Source organism: Mesocricetus auratus, unplaced genomic scaffold, assembly GCF_017639785.1.
Source record: "Mesocricetus auratus isolate SY011 unplaced genomic scaffold, BCM_Maur_2.0 Super-Scaffold_100707, whole genome shotgun sequence".
Taxonomy (NCBI): Eukaryota; Metazoa; Chordata; class Mammalia; order Rodentia; family Cricetidae; genus Mesocricetus; species Mesocricetus auratus.
The window spans coordinates 7294049-7308517 of NW_024429269.1; the positions used below are offsets into that span (position 1 = coordinate 7294049).

The following is a 14469-nucleotide window of genomic DNA, read 5'->3' on the forward strand; positions in this document are numbered from 1 at the left end:
TGTTGCACAGAATATCGAATTTTCTGCCCACTTCAAGTTTATTTATGGAATATTAAGTTTCATATCCACTACAAATCTCTGCATGAAAATATCTCTACTGTCAAACCACCTACTTAGTTGAGGAATCCTTCAAACTGATGTGTATTCCTGTATACTATTAGTTTTTGTCTTTTGACCAAACACTAGACAAGGGCAACTTAAAGAAGGGAGGGCTTGTTTTGGTTCATAGTTTGAGATTACAGCCCATCACAGAGGGAAAGGCATGGTGGTAGCTGGTCACATTACATCCACAATTAGGAAGCAGAGAGAAATGAATGCTGGTGTTCGGCTCACTTCCCCCTTTCTCCTTTTTAATCCAGTCCAGAACTCCAGCCCGTGGAAACATGCCATCCACACTGTCGGTGGGTCTCCGTTCCTCAGTCAAACATCTCTGGAAACACCTCCACAAATACACCCAGAGGCCTGTCTCATAGGTGGTTCCAATTCCATTCAGGTTGACGATGAAAACCAACCAGCAAGCACAATGTTTATCTCTTTAGAAGGAAGAATTGTACGTGTATTTGTTCCTGCAAGACAACTTGTGTGTACAAGGTTGTATGCATGCAAGTGTGTGTGTGCTTTGGAGTGTGGAGGTGATTGTCACTTGTTTTAACACATCACAAGCCTTTGGGACTCTGTTGTGAACTATGAGCACTGATGGAAGCAAATTCAGGACCAACAGCTGGAGTTTAGACCATCTGTACCAGATGCAGTTGGTACGTGTGGATGAGAAGAGGCCACATGGGTGTCCCCACTAGTCCTTGCCTTGGACTGCAGGCAGCACCCAGACCCATGACAACAAGGCAGGGCCCGGTGCTGCCTGGTTATTCTAGTGACATTTCACCTTGGCCAGTGTGAAGCTATGCATTGGCAAATCCAATGTCCACACAAAAGAATGACTGAGGCCTGCAGGTGGTGGCAGTCACGGTCTTTAGAAAGAACCCAACTTCAGAGAGAAGCCAGTGTGGACTATCACAAGAACCAGAGTCAGCAACCTAATTGATCCTGTGGGTCTTGGTGGTCAATCACTTCTTCATACCAGCTTCCTCTTCCCAGAATGAGTCTGCCCCCAGCTCTCTGATCTCAGCGTACCACAGTCACATTTGTCACCAGAGGTCTCGGGTATCAAAGGACATTCTCTCACCCAGGGTCTTCACACATTTTGGTTTGATCTTCCAGAGGACCCCTCTCACTCCCTCATCAACTTTTGTCTACGCTTAGGCATCATCCTTTGACTGACAGTCAGAAAGCTGCCTTCACTACTCTACAAAGACAGTAACACCCCAATGCAATCTCACTTCTTTCCACAGTTTCCTTTAAATTGCCCTCTCCTCCCATCACCTATCCTCAGATGTGTGTTCTTCCATTTTTGTGTGTGACACCCACAAGGTTGCTGTGTGCTCCCCCAGAGCAAGCCTGACGTGTTCCCTTGGCAAGGGAGGAAGGGCAGGTGGCAAGGCTTACTGTGCCACAGAGCCTTGGAGTGCTTGCAGTTGCCAATACAGAACACCACAGACAGACTGGACTGAACTACACACTCCTCACAGTACTGAGGGCTGGGAGTTCAAGGTCAAAGTGCTTGTGAGGTAGGCCTCCCACCCCTAGCTCAGCCACATAGCCTCTTTGCTATGTGTCTCTGTAGTCTCTGTTATGAGGGTACTAATCCCATCATGTATTCACACCCATACAAAACCCTAATCACCCTTCTCAAACGCCTTACCTTTGAGGATTTCTGAGGTTGCCAGGAATCAGGAAAAATTTAGTTACCTGGGACCCCCGCACACATCTGCATCAAGCCACATGCTTTACTTGAATAATGGAAATAAGTGATTCCCCTTAGCGATCTCTTGATAACACCTGTTTCTACTCAGACATGTCCCTGGGTATATCTGGGATTGGGAGACATGCGGCAGGTCTGACCTAAAATGGCTTTTGGATACATGCTCAGCAAGGCAAACTCTGTCTTCAGAGTTAACTCTTTAAAAATCCTCTGTTTGGCTGGGTGTTGGTGGCACATGCCTTTAATCCCAGCACTTGGGAGGCAGATGCAGGCGGATCTCTGTGAGTTCGAGGCCAGCCTGGTCTACATATCAAGTTCCAGGACAGCCTCTAAAACAATACAGAGAAACCCTGTCTCAACCCCACCACCACCAATTCCTCTGTTTGCCAACCTATGCCTATGAGGGATATACATCTAATTAAAATCAGAGGTACCATGGGAAAGGACATGAACAGTAGGGGAAGGGGGAAGTTATGTAACCCAAACCTGCCAATCAAAACAGAGAACCACCAGAGCTACAGTCCTGGAAATCAGCTTCTCCTTGCCTTGGATCCCATAAATGGAATTCTCAAAACATCCAAGTCCCTTAAGTATTCTGTCACTCAGAAGGTCCAATGCCTTTCTTGGCAGTGTATCTTTCACTTCCCTCTTAATAAAACTTCTTGCTGCCTTTCTCCCTCTGTGTGTCTTTGTATCTGTCTCTCTCTCTGTGTCTCTGTGTCTGTCTCTCTGTGTGTCTCTGTGTCTGTCTCTCTTTGTCTCTCTCTGTCTCTGTCTCTGTCTCTGTGTGTGTGTGTGTGTGTGTGTGTGTGTGTGTGTGTGTGTGTGTGTGTGTGTGTGTGTGTGTGTATTTCAATTCTCTAAACAAAACACCAAGAATTGGGAAACATGGAGTCCAGCCAGTGACTTCCAGTAACGCTATTACCTTGAAGACTTGAAACATAAATTTTAAAGAGACACAGCATTAAGTCAGTCTCCAGCACAAGAAATTCTCAATAAACATGGCTGAACAACTGGCTAGATCACTGCCTACATGTATGCTGTGCCTCCTCACACGGCATGCTGGGGGGAATCTTTATTAGGATCCTTCCCCCAACTTGAGGCCCTTGGTGGAAGACCATAAACTGGTAGAGTTAGGTGGATTACTGAGTAATACAAAGATGACTGAAAACATTTCACTAACTGGGAAATCCAGCTGTGAATGATCACATACTCTATGACTGCATTTGTTTACATGTCCAGAACTGGTCTATAGAAATCAAATGCAGAGGGATGGCTGCCAGAGACCTGAGGAGGAGGAATTACATGTGGATGCTCATGAGTTTGGGTTTCCTTTGCAGGATGGTGAATGTAGTCTAGAGTTAGAGGGTGGCAATAGTTTTTTGCAATGTTTTGAATAGTCTAAAAAACTATATTCATTAAAATGACATGTTTCATAGTGTGAAATAACATCTGAGAAAACAACAAAACCCATAACTGCTGTGAAAGCAGAGACTGCTCCCCAGGCTATCATGTGCAGGTTCTCTTGGAACAAAACATCCTGACTTAGCTACACTGGCTTTTCTGAGTAGCTCAGTGGTTGTCGTTGTTGGTTTTTGGTTTTTTGTTGTTTAGTTTTTGGTTTACTGTTAGCTGTCTTTCAATATACTCAGCCCACTACCAGAATAGTCAAACACAGGCATCTTTGCTCTCTCATGCACACAAAGCAAGCTGCAACAAACCCAGCTCATCAACACATCGGGTCCTTTCACTCTTATTATGTCCTGCTTCCCACAGTGTCTTCCTCTCCTTCTTGCTTCATGCTGGGCCCCAGGACATCTAGTTCCCCAGTTTTCCTACATAGCCTTTGTGTACATCCTTCTGTCCATCTCTGTCATTTCTCCCAGTTCAATGCAGGTGTCCTTGCAAGGGGGGCCTGATGCTTCAGGAGTCATCATCATCATCATCATCATCTCTCTCTCTCTCTCTCTCTCTCTCTCTCTCTCTCTCTCTCTCTCTCTCTCTCTCCTGTTTGGACCATATTTCCTCCATAGGTAGGATCTGCATCTCAGGCACATGCCTCAGCAGCTTGGCAGTCCCAGAGGACCTAGGCAAAACTCATCTGGAAGGCCACACACACTCCCTAGTAAGCCAGACAAGGGGCTGGACCTCCCTTGTCCTTGTGCTCACAGAGACACAGGCAGTCAAGGTTTATTTTTAGAGTCATTAAACATGCCTTGGGAAATGAGGTCATGCTTCTGAGTTAGCATTCCTGCCTTTTCGACTTCCAAAGAGGGGCATTAAGAATTCCCTGGAGTGCTGTGAAGTCATCTTAAAATAGTACGGTACAGGTTTTACATGAGGCTTTTGACTACACCATTAATTCAATAAGAGCTAGATGTTTGGATGCCAAAATTTTTGAGTTAGTCAAAGGCAGCTCTGCCAAAATAACGCTAACCAGTAAGGGCCTTGTGTACATACACATGGCAATTAAGTGATACAAGGGTACTTTGCATTAGAAAGAGAGCCATGACTTGAGCCCCCAGACTTTGTGTGGTGACACATCTTGAGCTGTACTGGCCCGGGAATGCTAAGCCCACGGGTGGTTTTTGAGCTTATGATGGATGCCGATTAAACATTCCATCCTGTGATTATGACAGGAAATACAGCACTGTCGTGAGCTGGCTACCCAGGAATGGGATGAGCTGGCTATAGCAGGAGTGTGTTCAGACGAACAATGTATCATAGGAGAGTCTCAGTTCCAGGCACCATCATAGAAAAGTCCTTCCACCATGAAACTGATGAAACTGAGCACAGTGCAGAAGGGAGCGCGGGCCAAGAATCCCCACAGCCGTCAATCTGAGCGTTCAGTGCACGCCAAACCCTTCCTATTCAATCTCAGGATGCTCTATAAACACCTTATCGGGCTGCTGCAGCAATGTATTCACATTTTACAGCGGAGAAGAGAGAAATGTTGGGTTTGGTGAAGGGAAAGCAAGGCAGTAATCAGAACAGTTCTCATTTTTAATCATCACCCAATATATTCCAAACCCTCCACACCCACACTGTCACATTTAACTCCCAGAAAACCCTGCTGTGTCTGTGTTCTCATTACAGACATAGCCAAGGCTCAGCACCCGGAGTGAATGCGCGCTTGGCTAAGCTCCCTGGAACGTGCAAGTGTAAGAGAAGACGCGAAGCTCGGGACCGGCCTGTCTCTCCTGCACTTTCCACGTTGGAGGGGTTGGTTATACTCCACTCAGGTGCTGAGACTACCATCAGAGTTCTCTAGGGACAGCAGCATCCTCAGTGCTCTCCTAAGGGCTAAGGACAATTTAAATCCCCAAGAACATTCTTAGAGTAGATAACACGTAGATAGCACATAGATAGCACGAAGCCCTCACACACAGCATGGAAAGCATGTCTGCCGTGTACACCTTACAAGAAATACTTGGGACCAGAAGTGTTTGAGATCTGGGGGGGTTTCCAGTTTTGAAATATTTGTGCATGTATAACGAATTCTTCTGCCATGACTCCTGAGTCTAAACAGGAAATTCATTTGTGATTCAGATACATCTTCATGTGCATAGGCTAAAAGTAATTTTGCACCATTACTTATAGCATACCTTCCTCTGACTGGAATGTTCCATCCCAGATCTTGGGGAAAAAAGGGGGAGGGATTTTTGAGCATTTACAACTGTAATTAAAGACTATCAATTTATACTTATGGGATAGGATAAATGTACAAGTAGAGATTACAAAGTAGAGATATTCAGCAAAAATCTTATAACCATCTACTTACCTATAAGATCGTACAACTGTCTATTTCCACTCAGCTGAGCTACTTGTCTAAAAATACACTCACCTCTACTTTACTTGGAAATAGCATATCAGAGACAATCCCAGGAGCCTAAGTTGATAAATATTCTCTGACTAGAAATCACTGAGAAAGAAAGGCTATTTATAAAAACAAAATGGACTGGTTTTTTTCATTTCTTTTTAAAAATGTTCTTGCTTATGTTCACAACAGGGATTTTTACTATTGGTGCAGAAGGGTCTTGTTTTTATGGCTGGGGATCAAGCTGGGGGCCTTACGGTAGGCAAATCCCTACTGCTGAGCTACACCCTTGTCCCAGCTACAGATTTTTCAAAATAATACACCAACACGCCATTTATGCCATTTCTAAATATCTGGGTTTGTCAAGACATGGTTCCTACTCCATGTCTCGAGGACCCGTTGCCACAGTAACTTGGAACAATGAGTTGTGGAAACCACACACACAGAACTAGACCTGAGGACTGACAGGTCTAGTGAAAAGAACACAGGCCACCACCTTCCTCATGTAGCCGAGGGGTGGGGGGGGGTGCTATACAGTACGTGCATTTGCTGTCTTAGAATAATTACAGTCATCGGCAGGCATCTGCTAGAGAAAAGGTCAGTTAAAACTGGGTCAACAGAGTTTTATTTTTCTGAGGAAAACTGGGGGTGAATCTACAAAAACTGGAATGACTGAATCTATCCCTATCACTGCACTCCACCAGAAGCTCCGTCTCCAAATCCCATCATCTCCTCACTTCCAGAGCCGTTTCTCCACAGATTCTCACTGTTCATGTTAGACAGGTATGAAACAGAAAAGATATCTATTTTCTCACTGGTGATTAAGATAAATGTTGTGAAGCACCAAGAATAAGGTTTCAAATAGAGGATGCCAACCACAATGCTTCAATCTACATTTTATTTAAAACTCTCTCAAAAAGTATCATTGTCTACCATTTCTTTACTTATTATAAATATAGTAGTTAAGTAATTTACACAAAGATCTTATAAACAAGGAATCATTTAGGAAAGGGAATATAGCTCAGAAAAATAATTGTTTAATTCATAGAACTCCCCAGAGACCGGCTGCTGCCTCTGGTCACCCTCACCATTTCTTTCTGCTTTTTGCGTACGGCTGGTGTTCAGCTGTTGATCTGTGACTGGCTGGGTAGGGTGGTGTTTGGTGCAGCGATACAGCTTGTAGGTAGGGTCTCTGCTGTCTATTTGTGCACAGTGGGGTTCGGAGATTGCTGTTGGTGAGCATGAAGTGCAACTTGACTTTAATGATCAGCTACATAGCTGATGTTTTAAATGTTTATACAGACAACCTTTCGCAGTAAGACAACTTTTTAGAAGGATTAAGAAACTGTGATCATCAGTCACTTTTTCAATATTTAAAACTAAAAAGAGACCACTAGCAACTAGGCATGGCTTAATCAGCCAACTGACTGGTTCCAGAGTGTCAGTTTTTCATTTGAGAATCTACCTTAGGAGCCACAGTGGGCTAAAGAGCTGTAGTTTTAACACCTTCAGACTTCTCTAAGGGATTGGCAGGAAACTCAGGTAGGAGTTGTTTTAAAACCCCTAGTAAGAGCTCCCTTTTGTGAGTCAAAGAAGAGAAGGAAGAATGTAAGAGCTGAAGGATGAAGATAAGCACCACCTTGTGGCCACAACATGACTGATGCACCCCTGCTGTAGTTACCTGTGCAAGACCAAGTTAGCAAAATTAGTCCTATTCCAAAAGGAAGCACTGACTGAGCAGGCGTGGTGGTCCCTGCCATTAGTCCCAGCACTCCAGATGCAGGAGCTGACAGATCTCTATGAGTTCAAGGCTACCCTGGTCTATATGAGTTCCAGACCAGTCAAGCCTACATAGTTACACCCTGTGTCAAACAAACAAACAAAAAAAAACAGACAAAGTAAAAGAAAGAAAACAGAAGTACATACTGAAATCAGCAGGTTTCAAAACTTAGGACTCAAAGGTGAGGAGAGAATATGTTGGGGTAGAGGTGTCCAGAGAGGGAGTTGGGAGCAGGTATTACCAAGATTTATTGTATACATGTAAGAAACTGTCAAAGCACAATAGTAAAGTGTAAATGAGTCTCTGAGTGTTTGTGTTTTCCAGTGACCCTGGTCAATAGATGGAAGAAAGGACAGTTGCTATTTTTTTTCTGAGTTTAGAAAGGACTGATTCTGTAGCTACCCTAATTAAGAACAAAAAATATAATAGTTGTAATACATGGTACTGTTTGAAGAATGTACTTATTCCCTTTTCTCCTCCACAGAGATAAATTAGTGGCTGAGTCTGTTCTTCCTGGGCTTTGCATTTAGTCATTTTTTCTATTCACATATGACCAATGCTAGAGCTCCTCAGCCCTCATCCTCTTGTTGAGGATGGTGGTTTCAGTGGAGGAGAGTCGAGCATCTCTGTCTTTTGTTAAAACCACAAAAGTGTTGTCTATACTTCCCAGGTCTCAGCAACATAAAATTCTCTTTCTCATTATTTTTTCTCATCCTCTCCATAGTGATTTGGGAACAGTTTTCCTAGAAGAACTGTTCACTTGGTCTAGGAGTTACAAACTGTGTAGATCTTGGCATGACTCTATAAAAAGATAGGTGTCTTGTTTGTCTATTAGTTACCTTATTTATATTTGTTGGGGGATTGTTAATGGAGATTTGGGGGATATCTGGCCTTGAGTGTTTGTTTGTTTGTTTGTTTGTTTGTTTTGCTAGCCTGAGTCTCACATTGTAGCCCAGATTCCCTTTAACTCCCTGTAATCCACCTGCCTTTGCCTCCCCAGTACTGAGATTACAGGCGTGAGCCACAGCACCTGACTCCTGTTTTTCTTATGGCCACTGCATTAAACCAACTAGCATAGTGCAAATGAGATTAATTTACTCTAAAGAATCAGTCGGGTGGCGGTGGTGCATGCCTTTAATCCCAGCACTTGAGAGGCAGAGGCAAGAGTATCTCTGTGAGTTCAAAGCCAGCCTGGTCTTCAAAGAGAGTTCTAGGACAGCCTCCAAAGCCACAGAGAAACCCTGTCTCAAAAAGAGAGAGAGAGAGAGAGAGAGAGAGAGAGAGAGAGAGAGAGAGAACCAGAGAAATCGTCTTCCCCACTCCTGTGTTACTCAGTTTGACGTATCGTTTCTAAACAGGGTTCTCTCCCCCAGGAGTGTCAGCTAATGGGTTCATTTAAAATCCTGGTGTATTTTTCATTATTCTCCCAGAAAAGCTATCAGCTGATTTTTCAGTGTCCATGGCTCAGTGAGTAAAATTTCATGTTGCTAATCTGAGGATCTGAGTTTGATCCCTGGGATTCATGCGAAAGGGTAACCCCAACTCCTGAAAGTTGCCCTCTAATCTCCAACACTATGGCACACACTCAGGCCCTCAAATACACACGATTTAAAAAAATATGTTTAACAAAGGAGGAAAGACTTAGCCGGAGATTTGGCTCAGTGGCTTCCCATCACCGACAAGAATAAAGATTACAGCACCCTAGCTGAAATGGCAGATGTGTCTATGTGAGTTACAAGTCACACTCAAGGGTTTGCTGTGGACTTAGCCTGGTCATGGAGACCAGGGCCCTGTACCATGTCTGCGACTTGCTCTAAAATTCCGAAGCACGGGGCAGAGCTCCAGTGGGAGGTGACGGTGTGGGAGCCCCTCCATAGGAGTCAGCGTCTGGGTGCTCCTTGGAGCATTTTCCCCTTTCTCTCCAGGCATGCCTGAAAATTTTCAGGATAACAGTTTTTAAAGGTAAAGAGGCACCAAGAACAAGCTCAGGGTCTGTCACAGGGTCTGTCCAGCGCAGCTGAAGGAGAAGCGTGTCTCTGCACACGGCCTCTTGACCCTCCTTCACCCAGCTAACCTTCAAGGACAGCAGGACACTGGGCATTCTGTTAACTGTGAACCACGTGCGGTCTCAGAAAGTGAGTTCACAAATCCACTGCCCAACACCCACCTTGAACGTCACCATGGCTTGACTTGAGCCTTCAAGTCAAGGTGACCACCCTCCTCCAGGAGCCTCGCTCTGTCTTATCACACCTGGGCTTCAAGTCCTGACTGAGTCTGAAATGTTTGCAGTTGGAACTATTTCTGAATTGGGATATTTTTCAATGTGGAAACATTAGCGTTACACAATGCAACTTGCAGATAGGCACAAGCTGTACCAGTTTGCTTTTGTCAACTTGATACAAACTAAGGTCACCTAGGAGGTAGGAACTTCGATTCAGGAAATGTCTCCATCAGATGGGTCTGTGGGCCTATCTGTGGGGTATTTTCTTGATTATGATTGAAGGGGAAAGGCCTAGCCTGCTATGGGTGGTGTCTTCCGGGGCAGGGGTCCTGGATAGTATAAGAAAGCAGGCTGAGCAAGTCACGGGGAGCAAGCCAGTGAGCAGCACCCTTCCATGGCCTCTGCTTCAGTTCCTGCCTCCAGGTTCCTGCCCTGTTTGAGAGCCTGTCCTGACTTCCCTCAATGATGAATTATGTGACCTGGGAGTTGTAAAATGAAACAACCCGTCTCCCCCTGGTTTTGGTCAGCATTTTATCATGGCACCAGAAACCTAACTAGGACACAAGTTTAAACTCAAAGTCATTTGTACTTCAGGTATTTCTCAAATAGCCTGGCTATGGTTTCATGCCTGTTTTCGTACCCTTTGCACTTTAACTCCGCACATGAGATCCTGAGGAGTTTTCCACTGATAGCAGCATTTCAGATTCCTCATGTTGGGACCAGGGTGCTCAACCTGTCGGTTCCTATGCTTGTCTCTAGAGGCTTAAGAGGTAAGAAAGCTGCTGCTGCTGGCCTCCAGGGCCTCGGGGATGCTTCTAAGTGCCTCGTTTCAGCCTCTCCCTATTGGTCTGTTACTTCTCTGGTCGTGGTGACAGAATGCCTGGCGGAAGTTCCTGGAGGAGGAAGGGTTGATTCTGTTCATGGTGTCCGTCAGGCAAGGCTGGAGTGTGCAGTAGCTCCTCACACCGCACCAGACGAGGAAGCAGGAAGCTTGGGTGAGAGGCAGTGGCAGACAGGCCTTCAGGGTCTAATCCCAGAACCTCACTTCTAGCTGGGCCACACAACTTGGAGGTTCCATAGCTTCCCCCAAACACCACCACCAGCTGAGTCAGGTGTTCAAACTGGAGAGGCCACTCACTGTTATAACAAGGAGCCATGAGTTGAGACAGGCACTCCTCTGTGTGGTGTCACAGGTCCAACTCATCAGGATTGTGGGGATGATTTTTCTCGCAGTGTGGAAACAGTCACTGATTCGTGGCCACAGCACTACAAATGGCCAAGCTGAGAGTCACGGCAAGCAGGGTCATCTTGGCTTGTACCATTGCATGACACTGTTTCCTCTCACAGAGGTGGAAGGGTACTTACAAGGAGTTTGTTTTGCACTGTTTGGATGTGGCTGTTCCTAAGGCAAAGGGGAGAAAGGGGACAGGGCAAGTCCCACATTCCTCCTTCCCGGGACATGTAAGGCAATGGCTCTGAGCCTGGGACAACTCAAGGTGAAGCCACAGTGCCCAGGAAACAAGGGACAGAGACTTGGAAAGATAAATGTCACATGCATCTTGTCACAGGCAGAATGCAGAAGAAAGAATTATACACATGAAAGCAGAAAGGGGACCAGAGGGATGGGGACAGGAAAAGACGTGGGAGAAGTGGCTATGGTAAGCTTTAATGGAAAATGCCATGACAAAACACATTATTTTCTGTAATAAATACACAGTAATAAAAATTATGATAAAAAATAAACAGTGAGCAAGACTGACTTCACACAGCACTGTCACAAGGGCCCTGGCCACTGCCCCACCCCACTCCCAGCCCCACCCCCACACTCCAAGTAGCTTTGGGCTCGAGAACTCCACTGGGGGCATGACATCTTGCCCAGGACACCAGCTGTAGAAGCATGGCACAGACTCCAGGGCCAAGGGGCTCAAGTGGAAAGAACATGAACAAACTTATCCCTGAGCCCTTGAGAGTTATCCCTGTCCCACGCACACCCAGAAATAGCTGGGGGAAAATGAAGCAGATGACAGAAGCAAGGGGCTTGCAGTCCTGTCACACAAGAGAAAGTTTGGAGTCCGTGAAACGTGAGGTGCACACTAATTGCCCTTACTTGTACTTGTGAGCTTCTGTGACCTAGGAGGCATGGGATAATCTCTAAAACACTGGCCCAGTCTTGTCCCCAGTGCTGGACACTGCCACTTGATCATGGCCTCAAGCCTGAATGACTCCCATGCCCATCCTTCATCAGGCACGCTGGCTTGGCACGGCGTCTTGGCCCTCCGCTGCCCACCTGCTCCTCCCTGTCTGTACTTGTTTCCAGACACCAGGGCTGCAGATCTGCCCGTCGTCCAGAGACTGCTCTGCCATCTGCATTTTTGTTACTTCCATTTGGGGAATCATACAAACATACATATTTGGTTTCAGTCTCCGGTTCCTGGCACAGAAGCACCTGAAACCTTTGACTCTTGCTGAGTAACACAAGTGTGTTTAGTTATTCACAGTGGACACCGAGTGTAGATGCAGAGGTGACTCTTAGTCTCCAGGAAGAACAAATCGTGTCATTAAGCCTCCCTCTCCTCCGAGCCCCTAAGAAACCCCAGGGAGAAAACATGGGATGGAGACTGAATTCAGGCACCAATGGATGACTAAGTCATTTCACTCTAATGGAAGTTTAGTACAAACTCTGAAACAATGGAGATGAAGGAGCTTGAATTTGGTGAATGGATCAAAGTCCTGGGAGGGTGGCTGCGCAGAGGGGTCAGGAAAGATCCATACCAGCACCCCTCACCACACCACACCTCTGTATTTCTTCCAGTTGGCTGTTGCTGAAATACATAGAACATATAGAATCCTTCACAGTAAATTTCAATCTTAGGGAAAGTGCTTTCCTAATACCAATTACACAGATTACGAAACCCTGGTTTGGGGGCAATCTTCAGCATCCTCCAATTTGCAGTCAGTTTGGCAGAAGCCTAGGTGTTCTGGGGTCCCACCCATTGGTAGCTGACATCTCCGTAGGTGCAGTCTTGTGGGACTGAGGCGTTGATGTCAGGGCTTGTGTTAACTCTGGGCAGAGAGAGTCAAAACTGAAGTGTGGGCCACCCAATTGGTGCTGGGGAACTAGGGGATCATAACCTGGTGTTGATATTCCTTAGTTAACATTCTGATGCAGCCCGGGGGTATGGAGATACATTCTCTTTGGAGAGACCGACAAGTGAGCCAGCACACAGCCATTGGGTGAATACCTCCAATACCCAACCCGCTGACCAGAGCCACTGTCACCTCTTGGCTGGAGTGTTACATCTTGTAACGGACTCCCAAACTTCTACCTCTGCCCTCAGCAGAACATTGAGAATGGTTCTCTTCTCCATCACAGAGATCCAGGTCCTGGCTACTGGAATGTTCTTCCCCACACAACTTACGACCAAATCTCTCCTTGCTTTCAGTGCTTGCTCAGATGTCCTGGCCATGCTATTTAAAACGGTCCCTCTTGGTCCCACCGAGACTCAGCAGGTGTCCCCTTTCCCACGCTTTCCTTTTGTTCCATCATACCATACATTGTACAATTTGTTATTTTTTGTTTTGTTTGGCTTTGCCCCGTGTCCTTGTTTACTTTCTATTGATGTGACAAACACCATGGCCAAAAGCAACTAGGGATCATAAGGGTTTATTTGGGTTAGGGTTTATGGGTCCCAGCCATAGTCCATCACTGAGGGAGGTCAGGGCAGAGATAGGAGCAGAGCTGGGTACCATGGAGAAATGCTGTTAGGTAGATTGCTCCCCATGGCTTGCTCAGCCTGCTTTCTTATACAACCTGTCCAATTGTGTCACCACCTACAGTGAACTGGGCCCTCCTATATCAGTCAGTCAGTCAGTCAGTCAGTCAGTCAGTCAAGAAAATGCCCCACAGACATGCCCACAGGCCAATCTGATGGAGGCAATTCCTCAATTAAGGTTTCCTTTTCCCAGGTGTTTTTAGTTTGTGTCAAGTTGACAAAAACCATCCAGCACACCCTGCTAGTATGTAAGATTCAAAAAAATTGGTGTCTGTATCCATTTTATTCCTGCATATAATCCATGGATTTGGCGCATAACAAATCCTTAATCTGTGATAAGTGAATGCATGATTCAGAGGACAGAGCTGGTTAGGAAAGTCCCAGCATACTGGGGTCCTGAGATCAATGTAAAGTCTGGCACATAGGGCTGGCTCGCAGAAAGACAGTGGGGGAGGCTGGGAATGCCTCTGTGTGAATTTGATGAGGTATTCTTCTTGACCAAACCCAGTAGCTCCTTGACCAACTACAGACAGAGCCCTATTCAACAGGCTCCATCAGTAGACTCTTGTTGTCCTATCTAAGGTCAGTCATGGTAGGAATCTTTCAGTTAGTTCAGGGAGAATGTCCTGGTCCAGATCACTCTTCTTCCTGCCTCAGGAATCCTGTGGAGTCTATTTATCCCTTCATGGTTTTCCATAGATCCTCCCCCTGCCCGTTGGCTGGAATGCTCAGCTATCTTGATGTTTTAGAAGTTGAGCTGGCATTCCACCTCCATTTTTGAAATCTTGGTACCTGTCATTATGGTCCTAAATTGTCTTCCTCACTAATGTAACTAGAGTCAGAAGCAACATGGTCTTTAACACACATGGTACTGTGACTTGTGCAAGGTCAGGTTCATCACTGGGCTCTTAGAGTCCTCACCAGGAGTCTGGATGCACAGTTTTGAAACTTTTGCCCCCTTCCCTGGCTGACTGATCAGCAATAGTTGGGAAATCACATCCCTGAGCCACTGCTTCCCATGGCAGCCCATGGAATAGAGTGCGGAGTGAGCCTACTTCC

At 45.8% G+C, this 14469-nt stretch overlaps 1 protein-coding gene across 3 annotated transcripts in view; it reads right to left on the bottom strand.

Moving 5' to 3' along the window:
• Window positions 1-14469, bottom strand: part of Sacs (sacsin molecular chaperone) — an 85702-nt gene that overhangs the window by 56813 nt on the left and 14420 nt on the right. The window lies entirely within an intron of this gene.